Source organism: Aquarana catesbeiana, linkage group LG01 (genome assembly GCF_042186555.1).
Source record: "Aquarana catesbeiana isolate 2022-GZ linkage group LG01, ASM4218655v1, whole genome shotgun sequence".
In the NCBI taxonomy this organism is placed as follows: Eukaryota; Metazoa; Chordata; class Amphibia; order Anura; family Ranidae; genus Aquarana; species Aquarana catesbeiana.
Window position 1 is genome coordinate 397,138,669 of NC_133324.1, and position 21,415 is coordinate 397,160,083.

The 21,415-nt window shown below is 43.6% G+C and overlaps 1 protein-coding gene and 1 long non-coding RNA gene across 3 annotated transcripts in view; one reads left to right on the forward strand and one right to left on the reverse strand.

Annotated features, from left to right (window-relative positions):
• TJP2 (tight junction protein 2) overlaps window positions 1–7,042 on the reverse strand; it is a 159,940-nt gene extending 152,898 nt beyond the window's left edge. Inside the window, exon 1 of one of the 2 annotated variants that reach the window (XM_073634689.1) lies at window positions 6,807–7,042. The gene's annotated coding sequence lies outside the window, so the exon portion shown is untranslated. Of the gene's footprint in view, window positions 1–5,820; window positions 5,929–6,806 lie in introns of those variants that run through there. The other variant, XM_073634697.1, reaches the window with a different exon arrangement.
• Window positions 6,110–21,415, forward strand: part of LOC141147491 (uncharacterized) — a 53,486-nt gene continuing 38,180 nt past the window's right edge. Inside the window, exon 1 of the long non-coding RNA XR_012245057.1 lies at window positions 6,110–6,148. This is a non-coding gene — a long non-coding RNA (uncharacterized lncRNA). The remainder of the gene's footprint in view (window positions 6,149–21,415) is intronic.

Genomic DNA, 21,415 nt, shown 5'->3' on the forward strand with positions numbered 1-21,415 from the left:
CAGGTGAAGATAAAGGAAAGAAAACTAATGCAGCCACCATATCTAAGAACTACAGTAGTAAGCTGCAATATAATACATTTTTGCTTTTGGGTTTAATTCCTGTGTTAATTCTGAGACATGAAGGGCTATACAGTAGACTATAGAAAAATGCCAAATACTTTCGGTAGCTATGTCATATGATTTTTAAAGTGGTTGTAAACCTCGTTACACCACTTTTACCTACAGGTAAGCCTATAATAAGGTTTACCTGTAGGTACTGGAAATATCTCCTGCATGGTTTAGGAGAGATTTACCATATACGCTTGTGTCATTTCTAAAGGGCCCGTGCCGTGCACACGGAAGTGACGTCATGCGGCTCAGGCCAGTCACAGAGCCAGAGTCCACGGCCCTGGAAGGAAGAGGGGTGAAGATGGATGCGGCCACCAGCAGGGACATCGCAGGCTTCGTTTGCATAATGGGCTAGTATGCAATGCATACTAGCCCATTATGCTTTTACTTTGCAGGGGGAAAAAAGAGGAAGTAAAACCTGTCAGGGTTTACTTCCTCTTTAAATTGAACATGTACCAGCTGTATCAGGAACTCCCTTAAAGCAAATCTCTCTCAATGGCTTTTATGAGAAAGGAAGGTTTATAATGAAGGAAGCGAAATATTACCTTTCCCATATGCTCTGCTGCTAAGATTTGATAGAATCTCAGCAAAAGCAGTTTCCATCGCTTGCTTAGTTTACCTGTGCAGAATTTCTATCAAATGCTTGACACATACTTGGGTACCATATTGGATCGTGTAGGGAGGATTCCAAGGACCCTCACTCAGAAATAAAGCTCATTTGAATTCTTGCCTCATTGGAGTGGTGGTTCAAGAGCACACCCTAGTACTGACACTTGGTAAAGTCCCTCTTTAAAGTGGTTGTAAACCTCAGGCATGAAATATGAACAAAGAACATCCCTCTATGGTGCGTACTTGTCTCAATTAAGAGCATTAAGTGTCATTTCAGTCTGCTGCTTTGTTCCTCTGCTATCAGCATGAGTCACTTCTGACAAGTTTTCCTGACACTAAGAGAAAAAATGGTGACAGGGAGGGATCTCCAGCAGATTGACAGCCTCAGCTCTGTTCCTGTGAGCTGTGAAAGGGGCAGGGGGTGGTGTCCCTTCCCTCCAATCAGCTCCCAGAGCTCTCCTCACTGAGCTCTGCAGAGTGTAAGTTCAGCTCTCCGCCCACCTGTTCTCTGGAAGCTCAGACAAGCTGTATAATTTCTGCACTTTGAATGGATGTAGAAAAGAGAAGACTACATATAAACAGGTACTTATGTAGGAAGATTTGTTTCATCTCTGTGTATTACCTGAGGCCAGTCACTTCACTGGGCTTATGTAAAGGTTTACAGCCACTTTATATTTACTTAATACAAATATTTCAGTTATAGTTTATCCAGAGATCTTGTTCTAATTTGTAGGTCCAGAAAAACATCCCATCTTGGCCCTTCCCATTACTCACACTGTTTTTCTTGAATTCTTCATGTGGGTGGCTTTGCAACAGTATTATGATTATTATGATTAAAAGTTCAATGTTAAAAAAAAAGAAAGAAAGAAAGAAAAGCACAAGTTTGATCAGGATAAGGAAGCAAAGGAAGCATAGAGGTCAAATGCTCTCTGGAACACTTTTGAGGACTGGCACGGAGTTTAAGCTGGCCTACATGGCAAGAAACCGCTTGATTCCCCTGGACGAATCTCTCCTGCCAGCTATTTATTCTGACAGCTGGAAGCCGTGGCAGTATCCTGAAACAGTGCCTGCATGTGATTGGATTTTCCCCATCGCATGGCCAGTTAAATATAGGGCCTCGTTCAATGCTGCACATAGTCAGTAAAGAGGTACGAGTTCTGTGGGCAATAAAGAGGTATGAGGTAATGCATTTAAAGCCATAGCACAATAAAAAAAACAAAATCAGCCCAAGGGACATTGCCTTCTAATAATTGTGATGTGTCTCTTGTGCTGCTGTTTTCTAGATTCCTTGACATGTTCATCCTCTAAGCCCCCATTACCCCCACTACCGTAATCTTCTAGTGCGGAGAGGGTTAATCGAACTGTGGGAGCTGTGACAGGCACTCACTAAAAGTACCCAATTGTGTCCCCAGCTCCTCCATTCATAGAAGCTGTATTACAGCTTCCATAAATGAAATCTGATCTAAATTTGAATAGTATCGAAACTGTATAGTATATGGCAAGTCTAAAGCCCAGTACACACAATGAGATTATCGGATGCATGATTGGCGATTTTTTTAATTCATTTTTTTTGCATGGTAGTCTCCAGATCAGTGGCAGTGCATCCATTAGGGTGCACGGGCGCCACCCCCTCTCTCCAACCACCTCCTCCATGTAAAATTGCATGGATCTATCCATGGCCGCTGTAGCCAGCCCCTATTGAGGCGTCCGACCCTTTTTCGGACGCTGGGCGCCTGAATTTGCACAGAGGCTGCATATGATGGGCACAGTTGGCTGCATATGATGGGCACAGTTGGCTGCATGTGATGGGCACAGTTGGCTGCATGTGATGGGCACAGTTGGCTGAATTTGCTGGGCACAGTTGGCTGCATTTGCTGGGCACAGTGGCTGCATATGATGGCACAGTGAGCTGCATTTGCTGGGCACAGTTGGCTGCATTTGATAGGCACAGTGGCTCCATATGATGGGCACAGTGGGCTGCATTTGCTGGGCACAGTTGGCTGCATATGATGGGCACAGTGGCTGCATTTGATGGCACAGTGGCTGCAATTGATGTTTTTGTTTCAGTATTTTTCAGAATTTTTCAGTTTGTTTGCGCCCCCCCAAAAAAATTTTGAGAACCAGCTGCCACTGGCCCATAATATGCAGCCAACTGTGCCCATCATATGCAGCCAATTGTGCCCATCATATGCAGCCCCTGTGTCCAGCAAATGCAGCCAACTGTGCCCATCATATGCAGCCAACTGTACCCTTCATATGCAGCCTCTGTGCCCAGCAAATGCAGCCAGAGTGGCTGAATATGATGGGCACAGTTGGCTATATAAGATGGGCACAGTGGCTGAATATGATGGACACAGTGGCTGCATATGATGGGCACAGTTGGCTGCATATGATGGGCACAGTGGCTGCATATGATGGGCAAAGTTGGCTGCATATGATGGGCACAGTTGGCTGAATATGATGGGCACAGTGGCTGCATTTGATGGCACAATGACTGCAATTGATGTCTTTGTTTCAGTATTTTTCAGAATTTTTCAGTTCGTTTGCGCCCCTCCCAAAAATTTTGAGCACCAGCCGCCACTGCTCCAGATCGAAACTGAAGAGGTTACTCAAGTTACGAAAATTTCTCACTGATGATATGGATACCGGGAAGTGAACTGTGTGTGCTGAGGGCACATGTCATTGTTAGCGTGTATAATGAGAACTGAACTATGTCTGTTGGAATGTAAATCTCTCAGTTTCCATTGGTGACATACAGTAGTAGTGACATACATACATGTGTGTCCTGGAGTGCAGAACTTACTCATGACATCAATTCTGGGAAGTGAGTTTTGTATGTCATAAGCACCACTAGACCCCCAGAAATGGGAACACATGTCCCAGGTCTCCTGCGAGGTGCCCTGGGTTTTAATGAGGCCTAAAAAAGAACATTGACTGTCAGAGTGACTTTCTCTGTTCATTGCAGGCAGTGCTGGGCAAAAGGATATCCAACCTAATACTGTCTGTATAGTTCTGGGCTGAAGTTACAGTGGAGAGATCAGGAAGCATATTGACCACCAATGGGGGGGACACACTGAACACTGGGGTTGTCAAGGACCACAGGAGGGGATAGCACACTGACCACCAAAGGGGGGGGGGGACTGACCACATGGGGGGCACACTAACCATCAGCACTTTTAGAGCACTCCCCACTGCCCACCAATCTTTCAGAGAGCAAACACCACTGACCTCCAACATCCAAATGTGAACACATCACTGGTCAATGTAAGGGGGGAACTTAATCCTGCCCCTGAGATATGCATATTTAATTTACATTAATTTAAGCTGGATCAATGTAGCACCCCCTAGCATAGGATGCTAGGTAAATGTAGTTTTTGTCACCTTCTGTGATCAAGGGATCAGTAACTGTTTGGTCTGGTCTGTTCAGAGTTTCACAGGCTGGCCAATCCCTGGGGAGGTGCACTTAAATAGTGGCTGGGTAGCTGATAAATAGTCTAAAGCCCTGGAGAGATTGTCTTTCCCCAGAAAGGAGAGTTCATAGCCTCAGGGGGGTATTGCCCCTGAGGTAGGTTCTGGACTGTGTGGCTGTTCTGTTAAAGCCTCAACGGTGGCAGAGTCAGGACCTAGATGTAATCTGGGACTGACTTCAAGACTTAATCAAAGGGATCTGGTCTAAAGAAGGACTGTCTCACTCACTGGATTGTGTCCAGTGGAATCTGGGAGGAGGCAGCCGCCATCCTGGGCACTTGTGAGTAATGACCCTGAATTGATTCCAGGTTCGAGGCTCCGCCGCTGTGAGCGGCCAGAGTCGCGATTACATCACTCCCGCGCATGAGCGCGGGAGTCTTCTTCCCAGTAGGCGCTGGCGTCAGCGGCTGCATGCAAGGCGAATATCTCCTAAACCGTACAGGTTTAGGAGATATTCATTTTACCTACAGGCTTACCTGTAGGTAAATTACATTTTACCTATAGGCGTACCTGTAGGTAAAAATAAAAAAAAGGGTATACAACCACTTTAAGGAGAAGACTGTCCTCTCACAGCCAATTGCTAATAATTTTGGAAAGTCCGTGGCGTGGGACTTTCCAGTGATTGTCACATACTTGCATTGGATCACTTATTTTTGGGACTTATCATTATCTTATGTGGTCCCTTATCATCACACATGGACACTAATCTTTATTGATATCCATTATTGTATTTATCAATATTTTCATATTATTATATTGATCATATTTCACTGTATGTCACTATATATTTTTTATTTTATCACTGATAATATTTTCACTTGTCTGATTTTGTGACCATTGTTATCTGCATTATTGTCGACAAATATTATTCTCGACATGTAAGATGGGTGACCCTGATTTCGACAAATCACCAGATGGGTGACCCTGCCACTAATGATCCTGGTTATTTGACGAAATCGCCATAAGCAGGATCGCTAAGAGGCTGTCTGTCCCTAGGGAATTCCTCCCTCCCGCAGTGTTTCGGCCAGCAACAGAGTGACATCTCATCATGTACTTGTCTAACAGGAATTTAAAAACAGATATTTTACCTATGTGTTGCAAAAATAATTATTGGACCATTATCACTTAAGGGAGAATTCCAGGCTAAACCTAACTATCCCCCCCCCCCCCTCCCCCCAGTTCCTAAAACCTATACCGACTAACCTGTATAAGAGAGATCTCTATACTTACCTATTTTTAGCTCACCCTGGTCCAGTCATGTGACAAGGATCCCCTGTATCAGCATTTGTAGGACTCGTTAAAGTGTTACTAAACCTACAACAGTAAAAGCAGTCTGTATATGCAGTAAAGCATGCTTGTTATAGTCACTGGGTAACCTAAGGGGTTAGGCTTCATGTACACGGAACAAGTTTGTAGATACCCAATCATTGTTTGTAAGCACTTGTTTGCCTGTAGTAATTAAAAACCCATGGTTGTGGCATTAGTAAGTAGATGGCACACAGGTGAAAAGCTTTATCTGTGTTCTCTCCCGACTTCCTGATTCTAGAAGTTTTAATATTGTAGTCGATAGGAATTTTCCTGATTAAAGTGATTGTAAAGTCATGTTTTTTTAAACAACAAACATGCTATACTTACCTCCTCTGTGCAGTTGGTTTTGCACAGAACAGCCCGGATCCTCCACTTCTCGGGTCCCTCTTTGCTGTTCCTGGCTGCTCCCTCCTATCGAGTGCCTCCTCAGCCAGCAGCTTTCTATGGGGGTACCCGAGCTAAGTCACAGCTCCGTGTGTCCATTCAGACACCGAACCCTGGCCTGGCCCGCCCCCTTTCTACCCTGATTGGCTGATTGACTTTGATTGACAGCTGTGGGAGCCAATGGCGCCAGTGCTGTGTCTCAGCCAATCAGGAGGCATGTCCCGGACAGCTTAGACATTCGTGGACATCACTGGAGAGAGATGGGGTTCAGGTAAGTAATTAGGGAGTGCTGGGGAGGCTGCCACACACAAAATGTTTTTTTTATCTTAATGCATAGAATCCATTAAGATATAAAAAAAACCTTCTGCCTTTACAACTCCTTTAAAGTTATTTTCAGCAAGTGAAATTTTAACCATGCATTGCTGTCATTAAACTGAACTTAGCGTGCATGCTTATTTTTTTGATTCTAAAGGAAAAGCTTTAGGTTCAAATCCTGTTGTGAATATCAGTGAGCTTAGCAGAGGATTCTTCTACGGCTGCATGCTGGGACTTGCTTAGTTATGTGGATAGACCAGTTGACTTCTGAATTTAGCTTACAAATGGCATATTAGCCTTCTTTTCCTATATAAATATCAGTAGCAGCTGAGATCAAGAAGTTCTCAGATACATTTCAGTAAATTAAAAATGAGTCAATGTGTGAAGACAATTATTATGGAGGCTTTCACTTTCTTTGTCTGACATTGCGTCAATGACACCGTTCCTAATTTCATAATCACATTCAAACTACGGTGAGAAAGAAAAATTAAGCAAAAGGTAGGAACATAAGCTTAAAATCCCAGCCGTCCTCTTACTGCGTCTACAAACAACCCCACAATACAGTTTGGACTGTACGCTGTAACCTGAAGCCATGTTGACAGGCTTGCACTCACCTGGCAGTTCCTGAAAGTGTGCAAGATTTGTGATGACAAGCGAAAGAACCGATCTAGCGTATTATGTGTGACCAGCAAATAATCCTGACATCTTTTCCAGAGATTCCTTTTTCTTTTGTAAAAGATTCCTTAGGGAGAATGGAGACTTTTAAGGTTGGGCTGGAAAGGGTGTGTGCCGCCTTAGAGCAGCCAGGGTGGAGAATGAAAGGCAGGAAGCTTCCTGTTTGCAGAACAGTGTATGGGAGCCAGTATAGTATGTGTGCTAAGGGGAGGTGTCTATGGGTCATAGGTATCACTCTTCTCACTCTCAGGGAACTTCATAATAAAAGACCGAGACAAACTGCTTTTCTACTATCAGCTCTACCCATCGGAATTACTCATTATGTACATAGAAAATAAAAATAATTCATGAAACTTTGTATTTGCTAGAGAATAAAAAGCCATATTTCGAAAAGCTGAACACAATTATTGTTGCATATAACTGTAGATAACTGAGCATTTTTTACAATGGTTATTTTGTCAGCTGATGTCATAACTTACAGCATCCTGTCAAATCATGCTTTGAAACTATTAGGGATGATTCACTAATCTGGTATAAAGGTGGACCTTTTATAGTAACAGCTTTAAAAATAATGTGCATAGGATTATAGACTGAAGGTGCAACTTTGTACAAGGAACTGTTCTTACTGATATCCCTTCTAAAATCAATAAGGCCCAGCAAACTATAGAGCTTAGTGAAAACATTTGCTGTGAGACATTGGCAATTGCCACAGCTACCAACTCTAGCAAAATGAGTTGAATTGGATTCCATCATGCATCTCAAACATCTAGTTATCACAGATTATATGATCCTTTATCTCATCATACCTTTACTTGGGCCACATGGACAGTGTTTTGGCATTCCCAAGTTCTGAGATTCACTAGCCAATGAATATAGCCATTATTACTAACTGGACCTGACAAGGATGGGGAGAGATCACTACCTCCCAAGTAGTGACAAGAAAAATACAAAAAAGAGGGCGCACCAGCCTAGTGCATTATTCCAAGTATATTTATTGATATTAACAAACAAAGTAAAAACTACTCACAAACATGTGGAAAAATTAAGCTTGTAGAGGCCACCTTGTCCTGGCAATCAGTTTGATTGAGGTTCTGAGGCTCTGAGGAAGAAGGTATTCCTTCAAAAAGCGGCAGCTAGCAGAAGCCCTGAGGCCTGGTCCTCTGTTATCTGGAAACTGTTGGCTCCAGGACCGATTGCCACGACAAGGTGGCCTCTATAAGCTTTATTTTTCCACATGTTTGTGACTAGTTTTTACTTTGTTTTTAATATCAATAAATATACTTGGAATAATGCACTAGGCTGGTGCGCCCTCTTTTTTTGTTTTTTTCTTGTGATTATTAGGGCATCCCCTGCCTTGGAGGGCAGCAAGGTCAGAGACACCATCCCTTGAACAATAGACCACCCGGCATCACACTAATGTGCAAGAGTATTTTTTGTTTTTTTTTGCTCCCAAGTAGTGAGCCTGGGACGGGCAACAAAAATGTTGAAAGGTCTGGAGGATAAAACATATCATAAGAGACTTCGGGAACTTAATATGTACAGTCCGGAGGAAAGAAGGGAAAGGGGAGACATGACTAAAAATCCTTTAATACAGCAAGAGGGTAAATGAAGTTCAGGGGGTAGCATTTTCATTATGAAGCCAAGATCAAGAATACGGGGACATGACTTCAAACTAGCAGGAGGAAAGTTCAAAACTAATCTTAGAAAGTATTATTTTACTGAAAGGGTAGTTGATGCTTGGAGCAGACTTCCAGCAGTGGTAGTGAGACAGTCAACAGTAAGTGGATTCAAATATTCTTGGGACAAACATAGATCTATACTCAGCCAAGAAAAAGTTAACCCCCCCCGCCAAAAAGAAATAAATTAGAAAATCCCCTGAGAGATTACAACATTGGGGATACAGTGTTAGCCAACACTACAACACTACAGAAGAAAAAGATTTGGGCATGCTTATTTCAGATGATTGCAAAATGAGCAAACAGTGTGACTAAGCCATGTGAAAAGCAAATAAAATCACTAGAGGGATCACCAGTAGGAGGAAGGAGGTTCTGATTTCCTTATATAGATCTTTAGTGAGACCTCATTTAGAATACTGTGTCCAGTTCTGGAGACCTCACTTACACAAACATATTGATAAAATAGAACGAGTCCAGACATGGGTAACAAAAATGGTTTGGAGGATAAAACATATCAAGAGCGGCTTCAAGAACTAAATATGTACAGTCTGGAGGAAAGAAGGGAAAGGGGAGACATGATTGAAACCTTTAAATACATCAAGGGGGTGAATGAGGTTCAGGAAGGCAGTTTGTTTCAATATGAAACCAAAATCAAGAACACGGGGACATGACCTCAAACTAACTGGAGGAAAGTTCAAAACTAATTTTTAGAAATTATTATTTTCCTGAAAGGGTAGTTGATGCTTAGTATAAACTTCCAGCAGAGGTAGTGAGACAGTCAACAGTAAATGGCTTTAAACATGCTTGGGACAAACATAGATCTATACTCAGACAATAAATTTAACAAAAAAAAAAAAAAAGAAAATAGGCAGATTCGATGGACCACGCTGTCTTTTTCTGCCGTCACTTTTCTATGTTTATATGTAAAAATGGGTAGACTTGATGGATCACTTTCTGCTGTCACTCTTCTATGTTTCCCCTCCCCTTTAACCCCTTCCCGCCGACCGAACGCACATATGCGTACTCGGCTTTCCGGGGCTATACCGGGATGATGCCCGCAGCTGCAGGCATCATCCCGGTACCGTTGTTTTCAGCGGGCGATCAGCTACCCGAGTATAACAACCGATGCAGCTAAAAGCCGCTCGGCTGTTATACCGGAGGAGCGGGAGGGGACATCCCCCCCCTCCCGCCGCCTCCCGCCGCTGTTACCGGGCCTCCCGTGCGATCGGGAGGCCCGGTGTCCGTTCGGCCGCCTTCGGCGGCTGGGGGCGGACTGGAACGAAGCTGCGAGCGGCCTCGTTCCAGCCTCCTTGTTGTAAATGCGGAAGCGACGTCATGACGTCACTTCCCGTTTACTCGGCTGCCAATGGCGCCGAATTTAAAAAAGTACACAGTATTCAGAATCGCCGTTTTCGGCGATCTGAATACTTTGAAGTGTAAAGGAGGGATGGGGGGTCTTTTAGACCCCCCATCCCTCCATAAAGAGTACATGTCACCACATATTACTGTAACAAGGGATGTTTACATTGCTTGTGACAGCAATAAAAGTAAAAAAAAAAATTTTAAACACAATTTATAAAGTACAAAAATAAATTAAATAAAAAAAAAAAAAAAAAATTTTTAAAGTGCCCCTGTCCCCGCGAGCTCGCGCAGCGAAGAAAACGCATACGGAAGTCGCGCCCGCATATGTAAACGGTGTTCAAACCACACATGTGAGGTATCGCCGCGATCGTCAGAGCGAGAGCAATAATTCTAGCCCTAGACCTCCTTTGTAGCTCAAACCTGGTAACCGTAAAAATTTTTTAAATCGTCTGCCTATGGAAATTCAAAGGTACCGTAGTTCGTCGCCATTCCACGAGTGCGTGCAATTATAAAGGGTGACATGTTTGGTATCTATTTACTCGGCGTAACATCATCTTTCACATTATACAAAAAAATTGGGGTAACTTTACTGTTTGGATTTTTTAAAATTCATGAAAGTGTCACTTTTCCAAAAATTTGCGTTTAAAACACCGCTGCACAAATACCGTGTGATAAAAAATATTGCAACAATCGCCATTTTATTCTCTAGATTCTCTGCTAAAAAAATATATATATATAATGTTTGGGGGTTCTAAGTCATTTTCTAGCAAAAAATAGGGATTATAACTTGTAAACACCAAATTTCAAAAATAGGCTTAGTCATGAAAGGGTTAAACCCTCGAGTTCCTTTCATCTCCCCTTCACCTTGGTCGCTCATTTCTCTTTTCCTTTCTCTTTTCTACAATATAGCCTTATCATTTCTACTCTCTATCCATCCAAATTCATCCTTATCCCCTGTTTATGTTGGTCATGTTTCAATAAACTGATGCTAACAAACTTCTGTGAAAATGTATCTTAGTGGAGCTGTTAGTAGTGTTGGGAGATATCATATTCCCCCCCTTATTTTTTTTCAAACTACACTGGGAACATTTCAGCATTGTTACACTTCTTATCTGAGAAATCTGATTACATCCAGCTGTAGATTAATGTCATAATATAATATTAAATTGTATGACAGATTTGTTCTTAATCATCTACCATATGACCTGTACTAAACATTGTCTTACTTATATGTGTTTTTTTCTTATAAAACTGAATAAAATAAGATTTAACTAAAAACAATGTACACATTTGTCACAAAATTGTGGGTAAAACTAGAGTAGGAGTGCCTGGATCAATCACTACAAGGCCTAAGAAAAGGTGCTATCCCACAACAGTAGTAACCCTCCAAGTTCTTACACGAGATGAAAGCCTATTGACAAGGATACCACGGAACTCAATGTATTCCCCCATTGAGAGGAACTCTGCCTGCTAACCCAGACTTTAAACCCCTATAAGAAATTCAGGGTGAAGAGCTTTGTGACCTCAGGGGATAGAAGACAATCTCTGAGATACAGCCTCTGACAGACCTCCCAATCACACTATGGAAGGTAACCTATATGTGACACTTTCTTCTCACCTTATGTAAAAGCTCAGGAACTGGTAAATAGCGGTACCTTTTTTAAAACCCTCTCCTTGGGCCCTACTCCACTTGGTTACAACCTCTCCTATTCCTATCAACTAATGAACCAAACAGCTGATTATTTTCAAACGTATTTACAGAAATGGGGGAGAGACTTTGGTTTTTCCTTCCTGGCGAAAAATGAGATAATATTTAGCATTTTGCCCATAAATCTTGTATAGTGAAAAAAACACAGGACTCAGGCTTTAAAATCTTTTGAGTTTGATACAAAGTCCCTTTGACACCACAAGATCTTTCAGCAAACCTTCTTTCTGTACTGGCCCTGTCAACAGGCAATTAGTAACATACACCATATTTTTTGGGATTGCCCCATGCTTACAAATTTTTGGGACTTGGTTCAGTCGCTAATTAGAAAACTAATGGCAAGTGACCTGGGTAACAACCCTGCAGCCTGGTTGTACATATGACAACTGTAACCTGTACCTTGCACTGATATACCAATTTGCCTTCTTTATAAATTAAGAATAAAAAAAAACCTAAATAGAAATTTGAAATATAAGGCAGGACTAGGTCAACTATACATAGGCAGAACTTGTCACAGGTTCACAGCCTTTATTATAATTAAAATGGTATTAAACCCAAAACTAAAAATGTTATATATTTCAGCATACCAACCATTAAATGTGGTGGCTGCAATTGTTTTTTTTCTTTTTTTCTCTATTTTCTCCTGGTGATTTTGCCAACAACACAACACCTATATTAGAGTGACCCCGCTCCGGTTAAATGAGCACAGGGGGGCACCTTTGGACAGCAGCATTGTCAGTCTGGGGGTAGGGGAATGTTAAATGTACTAGAACATTTAGATACACTAACTGAAGGCAAACTCCAGCTTACACAGCAGTTACACAAACAGTTACAGCAACATTTTTTTTCTTTTGAGATAAAGCTTTTACACGAATAAATAAAAAACTGTTCATTTTAAACACCCCTGCCAGTGTTGAAAGGTTTGCACATCCCTGTAACTGATACAATCTACAAGAAAGCTTGTTCTTTCGAAAAACCAGACTTATTGTAGGATCACTAGATGAAAATATAAGAAAGAGAGCCTAAAAAATAAAACAAATGCAGCCATCACAGTGAATTGGTAAGCTACAATATAATGGGTTTAATACCGCTTTAAGCACCCAATGTTGCAGATGCACTTACTTCAGGCTGGGTTCAGACTTATGCATTTCCCTGCATCCAATTCGCATGACAGGAGACTGTCACCGACTCTCAATGAAGCCGGTTCACACAGCCCTGGGGCAGCCAAGGTCCACATTGGTCCCTGTGTTTCTTTGCCTCAGTTTCAAGTGCAAATTCAGGCAAAAATTCAGACCGGATTTGCACCTGAATCGGTGTACAGGGACACAACCAGACCCCCTAATGGGACCCGCAGCCGCATCAGTGTGAACCCAGCCTAAAGCTCAAATGACACTTGCTGTGTCTCTAATTTTTATATTGAATATAGAATGATCTTTAATGAGCAATGCTGAGCAGGTTAATCCATCCAATGTACAGCAACGAAATATGTCTGCAGTAAATGTTAACATACTTTTATAGGGAATATGTTTCAGATACAGACACATACCTACCTCAAAAGCAACACATTAATACCAAAAAAGTACAAAGACAAGCATCATGTACACCATGTTTTCTTAATTCCCATACAAAAAAATATTTGAATGTTTTATTTTAAAGGAAACATTTTCTGCATAATGCTCACCCTATCTTAGCAATAAATGCATCAGTTCGTCCACCAATATGGCAATAAAAACATTAAAAACTAAATTGAAATTCGTCTCCACAAATAATTTTAAAAATCTTAAAAGTCAGTGTTAAATATTAAACTTCCAACATCCTGACCATATAAACAATACATCAGGAAATTAATCTAATTCAGTGTTTCATATCATTCTTGTGTTCTATGGTCAGTCCATAAATCGTATCTCTGGGAATATTTCATATGTACAGTATATATAATTTATTGATTTAGCCTGTAGATTTTTTAATTTGGCACACCCAAGTGGCAGTCTTATAGGGCTAGTCCTTTTCAAAATGCTAACTGTTGTGACAGTGTAAGGCCCTGCCACTGCATTAGTAGGATGGAAGACAATACAGGGTTCTCAAGGATACAGTTTTTCAATAGGGGATCAGTGCTTCTAATCTGTGACATTACCTGTTTTGTTTTTATTTGCATTAAAGCCTATACACATCAGTCCTGCGTAATCAGACAACCAGGGGCATATTGGTGGTAGCCTATATCACCAACCTGAATATTCAAGCTACATCAGACGTGTTGCAAAATCTGCAGGTCAGTCTACACTCCCTGCAAAATATCAGATGCCTGGTAAAACCCCAGAGGTCCTCCCTGGCTATGTCGCCCAGTATTTGGGCATGATCCTGGATACCAGGTTAGTAAAAGGGTTTTCTGACCACAGACTGCTAAATACTAAAGGCCCAGGTGATCTAGACACATTACAGATCATTTCTCATGCAATCTCTGGAATTGTGTTTTGACGAAGTGCCTTTTAATCAGTTCTGCACCAGAGCTCTGCAGAAAGACATGCAATCCAGACCAGACAGTGTTCTTAATCTGCTAATTCACTGGAAATCTTCACAAAGTCTAAACTATTGATCAACCTGCTGAAGACATGTGCAAGTCTGACAATGGGGATACAGTCTGACAATGCCACAGCAAAAGCGAACATAAATCTGCAAAGAGTGACCATGGTGCAAGAGGTAGAACACATCTTCTACTGTGTGTTCTTTCACCACTTATAAAAAAATAAAAAACTGTCAGGCACACTTTTTGGAGTTTGTATGACCCAATGACCAAGAAGAATAATACCTTCATCGGAAAATCTCCTTAGGATATTTATGAGTAGGATAGAGTGATAGTAGAACAATGACCTGGTTAAGTTAAAAGGAAGAAACTGCCTTGGGAAAAAAAGCAGTCATGGGCCTGAAAACAATCTAGTCTTTGTGTAGAAAAAGAAAAGATTCTTGACTGGTTAAGGCCACCAACCCATAAACTTCAGAGAAGTGACGGCAGTGAGAAAGTCAACCTTGTAAGTAAGGGAAGACAGAGAAATATCCCTAAAGGTTTCAAAGGGTGGTCTTTGAAGAACCAGGTTGAGATCCCATGGAGTCACTTGGGAATGTACAGGATGTGACTGACAGCCTATACAAAGGCCTTTTATAAGGACTGAGAGGACAACGGTCTCTGAAGAAAGAGCCGCTAAGGCTGAGATTTGACCCTTCTACCCAAGGCCAAATTCTGAACCAGACCGGAGAAAAGACAGGATTTGTTCCATAGAGAACTTCCCGGAATAGAATTTCATTATCTTGCACCAAGAGAAATATGTTTTCCAAATGTAGACTTTGTGGGAAGTGGATTTTCTAGCTTTCAAAAGTGAAGAAATAAACCCCTGTCCCTCAGGACTTTGGCTCCAACAGTCAAGGCATTCAACCAGCAACCAAGAAGCACAGTGGCAATACTGGTAATTGGGACTGAAGCTTGGGATGATTTGGGAAGGCCCACGGTGAGTCTTCACCAAACTGGGCTGGGAGAACATGATACTCAGACCTCATCAGACTTCTAGCAATAAGATTTATTAAAGTGCACTCCATCCCAATCCTGAAGAAGGAGCTAAAAATGTGTAGACCAGGAGGACAAATAGTGTAAACCAAGCTGAATTGATCTCATGGAGTCACCAAAGCTTCCACTGTGAAGGCTGGCGTATCCCTGGATCTGGAGACAAACTTGCTTAGTTTGTTGTTGAACTTTGAAGCCAGGAGGTCCATGCCTTGCATTCCCCACCTGTAACAGAGGTCTTGAAGTGCTTCGGGGGAAACAGACTATTCTCCAGAACCCAAACATTGATGACTGAGGAAGTCCACCTGCCAGTTTTACACACCTGGGCTGTGCACAGTGATTAGGGCTGGAATGTAACTTCTGCCCCAGCCTGATTTCTTATGCCTCCCTGATGGTTGATGAAAGCCACTGGGATTGGCCACTGTAGCCAGGTTGGATGTCCTTGTAGATGAGAGGTTCGGCATTGAAGGGGTAACCAGATCGCCTTGAGTTCTAAAATAATGATCAAGAACCAAGCTTCCTCCGATGCATCCCTTATATCGAGAGAGTAGCTATGACTCGTCCCCAGTCCAATAGGCTGGCATTCATCATGAGCATCTTTCCAAACCATTAGGAGGAATGATACGCCTGATTCCAGCCCCAAACTTGCGACCCACCATAACAGGGCAAACCTGGCCCTGCTTGTAAGGCATATAGTATGATCCAGAGACTGCCCATCTTGTTTTATGCTGCCAGAATTCTGAATTGTAATGGTCCGGATGAAAATGGGTATATGGACTTGCCTCCAGAGTTTATTTGGGAGCAGTGAGATTAGAGTTTGTCATGGAAAGGTAAACCTTGGACAGGACTGTGTCTAAAATCAGGCTTAGATACTCAACGCAATGGGATGTCCCCAGCCCTGATTTTTGGAGATGTAGGATCCACCCAAATCACTGTAAGGTCTGCACAATTCTTTGGAAATTGGCTGATAAAGTCGACTATTCCCTCAGAATAAGGTCATCCAGATATTCCACTTTGAGGATGCCTTGGGAGTGAGGAGGAGCAGGAACAGGGTCTAGCACCTTTGTGAAGACCTGAGGTGCAGTGAACTGGCCAGGTAAGGGCACCAAATTTGTAATGTTTACCCACAGCAGAATGCAGGTGGCATTTATATGCTGGAAAGATGGGGGCAGGCAAGTAGGCATCCTTGCTATTCTTGCTATTCACAGGCAAGAAGGTCTCCCGAGTGGGCAGAAGAAATGACAGGTCCAGATTGCTTACTAATTTTTTGTACCCAAAGGAAGGTGTTAACCTTTAAATCCAGTATGGAGAGGGTGCCCCCTATTGGCTTAAGGCCAGTGAACAGATTTACATTTTGAAAGCTCTGCTTTTTTAGGGACAATGGCTATGACCCCTTGAGAGAAAAACTGCATTAGAGCAGTGTGAAGGTCTGCTATTTGTTGTGGAAATGTTGGCAAGTTTGCCAACATGAAGCAGGGTGAAGGCAGAGACTGAAAACCCAGTTGATAACCTCTATGTTCTGGACTCAAGCATCTGCAATGTTTTGGGACCAGCTGACCACTAAGGCCAACAGAAGTTCCCCCCCACTTTGACAAGTGGGGGTTGTAACGATATCACGTACTGGACATGAAAAGCTGTAGCTAGCTGCCATGTTGTGTGGAAGAAGCCATGACAGTTGGCTAACCATGTAACATTACAGAGAAATCTGAACTCCCTCCTCCCTCCTCCCTTGTCTTAGGAATTCAAAGCTTTTTAAGTTCAACAGAAAAGGTTATCTCAACAGAGAAAACAGAACCAGGCTAGGTCAGTAGAAAAACAGCTTGTTGAAAGGGCAGAGTGTTCAGGCCTGTCGTAAAACTGTCACCCTCTCTCTTCAGAGACCCAACAGGCCCCGGTTGTAAAAATGTCTGAATACACCTCAGTGGGATAAGTAGGAAATTTCAGCATGTTTCATAACTTCCGACTTAGTAGTAGCACACCCATAATATGGACATATTTAGTTTCCTCAGATAATATGTAACGTTTCAAGTCCAGACACCCCTATGTCAGGTCATATGGGAAACCCCTGGTACCACTTATTCCTCCTAAGCAGACTATACATTATAGACATAGCATGTTTAGACTTGTTTTGAAGGAAATCTCACGCTGAATAATAATATGGATATTTGGAGTCTGTAAACACTATAGATGCAGATATATGAATATGTATCACAAAATCTACCTGGGACGTGGTCATGAGTGTAGACATCTCCCAGCAACCAACCCCTAAACAAGATGACCAGAGGATTGGTCACTGGTCGCTGTCAACACCCCCTTTGATTTGACAGAAAAGAGGAGATGCCAAGACAATGGTCAGTTCTCCTTTTACCATCCAAGAAGACATCTGCCAAGTTGAGAACCGATTACCTAGCTCATCGATCGAACTCTGATCAACCCTTGGACATTAATTGCAAGTATTCTTCCTTCCCAATTCTACCTTATTTCTTTGTGGCTGTATATTGTCTTTATCTTTGAAACATCTTTTTTCTGTAAATGTTTTATTTGCATCAACTTTGACCTTTTCATAATAAACCCTTATGTTGAAAAGTGTTAACCTTGTCTCTAAAGCTCTTAGCGTAAGCTATAAACGAACCTGCCTCTTGAAGGGCGCTACTGTTGTAGAGTATGACTCTGAGCAGACCTGTCTGTGGTGGCAGTGTGTGTGGCAGACGCTTATTCTAAAATTATAATTGGTATTGCTAAAATTACGAGTCTCCCCCAGCTCGGTCTTTTAAACGGGGGTGGTGACAGTTAAAGGGTTAATTGTGTAATTAGCCCAGTGACAATCACTCTCAGGCTGCTTGCACCTAGATTGTGGTCCCGCAAGCTGGAAAATCTTTGTGCTGGGCGCAGCTGAGAGTGGCATTGTTACGTAAGTGACAGCGTGGTGTGAGGTTGGCCGGTCCTTCGTTGCAAGTTAGCGAGGAGGGCAGGGATCTGACACCCGCGTTCGTCACATATTGGCTGGAAGCATAGCAGTATAGTTTCACATTAAGAGCATTCAGTGCATTATTAGGAATTTGCTCTGCACTGAACGATTGTAACCTTTGTGGAAACAGTCCTTAGAGACAAGCTGGTGCATATTTTTTTTTTATTATTTTTGTTCAGGAGAGACATACAGCAACAGCTCCTTCCTACACCTTCTTTCTATCTCTTCTTTCTGTTCTATCTTTTCTGCTTGCAACATGTCTGGGTTATCAGCATATAAAAAGATGAGCAAGAATGAGCTGACTGTTGAGTGCACAGGAAGAGGAATTGACATCGGTGGCAAAAATCGTGAAGGCTTGATACATGCCTTACAGGAATTTGATATCCGTGCAGACCAGAAACTGGGGGAAACTGGACCAGAAAGGGTTTCCGCTACTCCAGAGCCCAGTGGTTCAGAGGCGGCCTCACCAGAGGGGCAAGCAGAGACTGACACTGGAATACCACGGATTGTTACCTCCAAGCCACTGCAAGAGCAGGCCAGCATCAGATTGCCTGAAACCATCATAGACTCTCCTCAAATGCAAGTAACTCTACAAAACCTCAGGGAGACGGATCCTGTGGTATACCTGCAGTTTCTGGAACGCCAGGCTGAGTGAGAAGAGCGCAGGGCTGAGCGAGAAGAGCGCAGGGCTGAGCGAGAGGCGGCAGAACGCCAGGCTGAGAGGGAGGCTGATCGTCGGCACGAATTGGAGATGGCTAGGCTTCAGCAGCAGCGACAAGCTCAGAATCTCGGATCCCTAGAGCACAGGGATGCCTCCCTGCCAGTGATCCCCGCAGCCAAATTTCCAGTTATGGAAAAGGACAGTGACATTGACGTCGTTTGAAAAAACTTGCCGTCAGTCCCATCTGCCCCCAGCACAATGGGCCCGGTACCTGACGCCAGGGCTACGAGGCAAGGCCCTGGATGCGTATGTCGAACTGTCAGAAGAGCAGTGCGACGATTATGAGGCCCTAAAGGCTGCAATCATCCAAAAGTTTTAGCTAACCCCGGAAGTGTACCGGGGGCGTTTTAGGTCCTTGCAAAAGGGGCCTGGGGACTCATACATGGATGTGGTAAGTCGCTTATGCACCACATTCCGGCAGTGGACTAAAGGCTTGAAAGCCGATTCTTTTGAATCCCTGGAAGATCTTATGATTGAAGATCAACTTTTGCACATCTGTCCTACAGACGTCAGACAGTTTGTGCTGGAGCGAAAGCCAACCTTTGCCAAAACAGCAGCAGAACTGACAGATACCTATATCCACTCTCGGGTATCTGACCATCGCAAGGCTCCTCCGAATGGCTGGAAAGGAGGGAAATCACACACGGCAAACCCTCCTCTGCCTACCAACCAAGTTTCTCAGTGGCCGGAACCTGCAGTTCCTGGAGCCAAGGCCTTCCTGACTGACAATCGCAAATGCTACAACTGTGGGAGAGCCGGACATCTCAGGACACAGTGCACTGAGCAGAAGAAGATGACAACCCCTGGGCATCCGGCTAGCAACCCTTCTGCCGTGCTGCTCATCAGTGGGAAACCTCCCAGAACCAATGCCAACTTGCAGCCAGTCATCGTAGGCCACCGGACTGTAACAGGCTTTCGTGACACTGGAGCCGAAGTCACTTTGGTCAGACCAGAGGTTATAGAAGAAACAGACATCATCCCAGAGAAGTTCCTTACCCTCACCGGAGTTTAGGGAACCCGTTCCCGTGTACCCCGTGCCTATGTTTTCATCGATTGGGGTGCCGGAAGTGGGATGAGAGAGGTGGGTGTCTCGGAGGAGATCCCCACTGCTGTTTTGTTGGGTTCTGATTTAGGTACCCTTGTTTCGTACTATGCCCCTGCTAAGAGCACTCAGGATGATCTCTCTGGACCTACCAAGGTACTGTTTACAGATGTTGGGGTAATATCTGGGCAACCTGTAGATGGACAGAGGGAGGGGGAGGGTGGAGTTGAAGTGCAAGGTCCTCCTTCAGAGACAGGAGAGGAGGCCCCCTTGCTAGTGAAGGTAACTGATGTATGTTCCAATGATGCTGAACTGATAAAGCTTAAATGTGATGATGATAATGATGATAATGATGATGATGATGATGCATTGCCAGTATTGGTGGTCACTCGCAGTACTGCAAAGGCAGCCGAGCTGCAGGCCCTGATCACAGAACAGCAGGAGGAGGTCTCTGGGCCCTCTCCCTGTTCTGACCCAGTGGACTCCACCTCTGTTGAGCCTCAGCAGCCATCCTTGTTTGCCACAGGACTGCTGGCTGGGACCTGTTGTTCCACCTTTGAAACAGCACTGCAGACAGACCAAACACTAGCTCAGCTCAGGAGTCTAGCTGATCGCCCCCCTGCAGAGAATGACAAACAAAAGGTCTATTGGGACAAAGGTAAACTGTGCAGAGAAAATATGCCTGCAGAGGGGAATGAGGCTGACCTAGGTAGCAGGCAGCTGGTTGTACCCAGTCAATTTAGGGGACAGCTGCTAAAAGTGGCTCATGAGATTCCCCTCGCAGGGCATTTGGGGATCACTAAGACCCGAGGGCGGTTGATACATAACTTTTATTGGCCTACGATGCTCGCTGACATAGCTGACTACTGTCGGTCCTGTGTTACTTGCCAGCCAGTTGGCAAGGCAGGGAATGTACACAGGGCTCCACTAAAACCTTTGCCTGTGATTGACGAACCTTTTAAGAGGGTGGCAGTGGATATCGTTGGGCCTTTGGCCATCCCTAGCAGTTCAGGCAAACGTTATATCCTTACAGTTGTCGACTATGCCACGCGTTATCCAGAGGCGGTGGCTCTCTCCTGCCTCCTGACAGACAAGGTCGCTGATGCTCTGTTGGGAATCTTCACAAGAGTGGGATTCCCGGCTGAGCTCATTAGCCATCAAGGGCCTCAGTTTGTGTCCGACTTGATGCAAGCTCTCTGTCGGAAAATACAGATGACGCATATCATGGCCAGTCCTTATCACCCACAAATGAACGGTTTGTGCGAGCGTTTCAATGGAACCTTGAAACAAATGTTGTGCACCTTTGTGCACTCCCAGGGTAAGGACTGGGAACGATATCTGCCACATTTGTTGTTTGCTTACAGAGAGGTGCCTCAGGAGTCCACAGGCTTTTTGCCATTTGAATTTCTGTATAGACGGAGGGTAAGAGGGCCTGGACCTAATCCGTGAGACCTGGGAGGGCAAGATTGCCGACCCAAAGGTCTCTGTTGTGGATTACGTCCTAAAATTCAGAGATAAAAT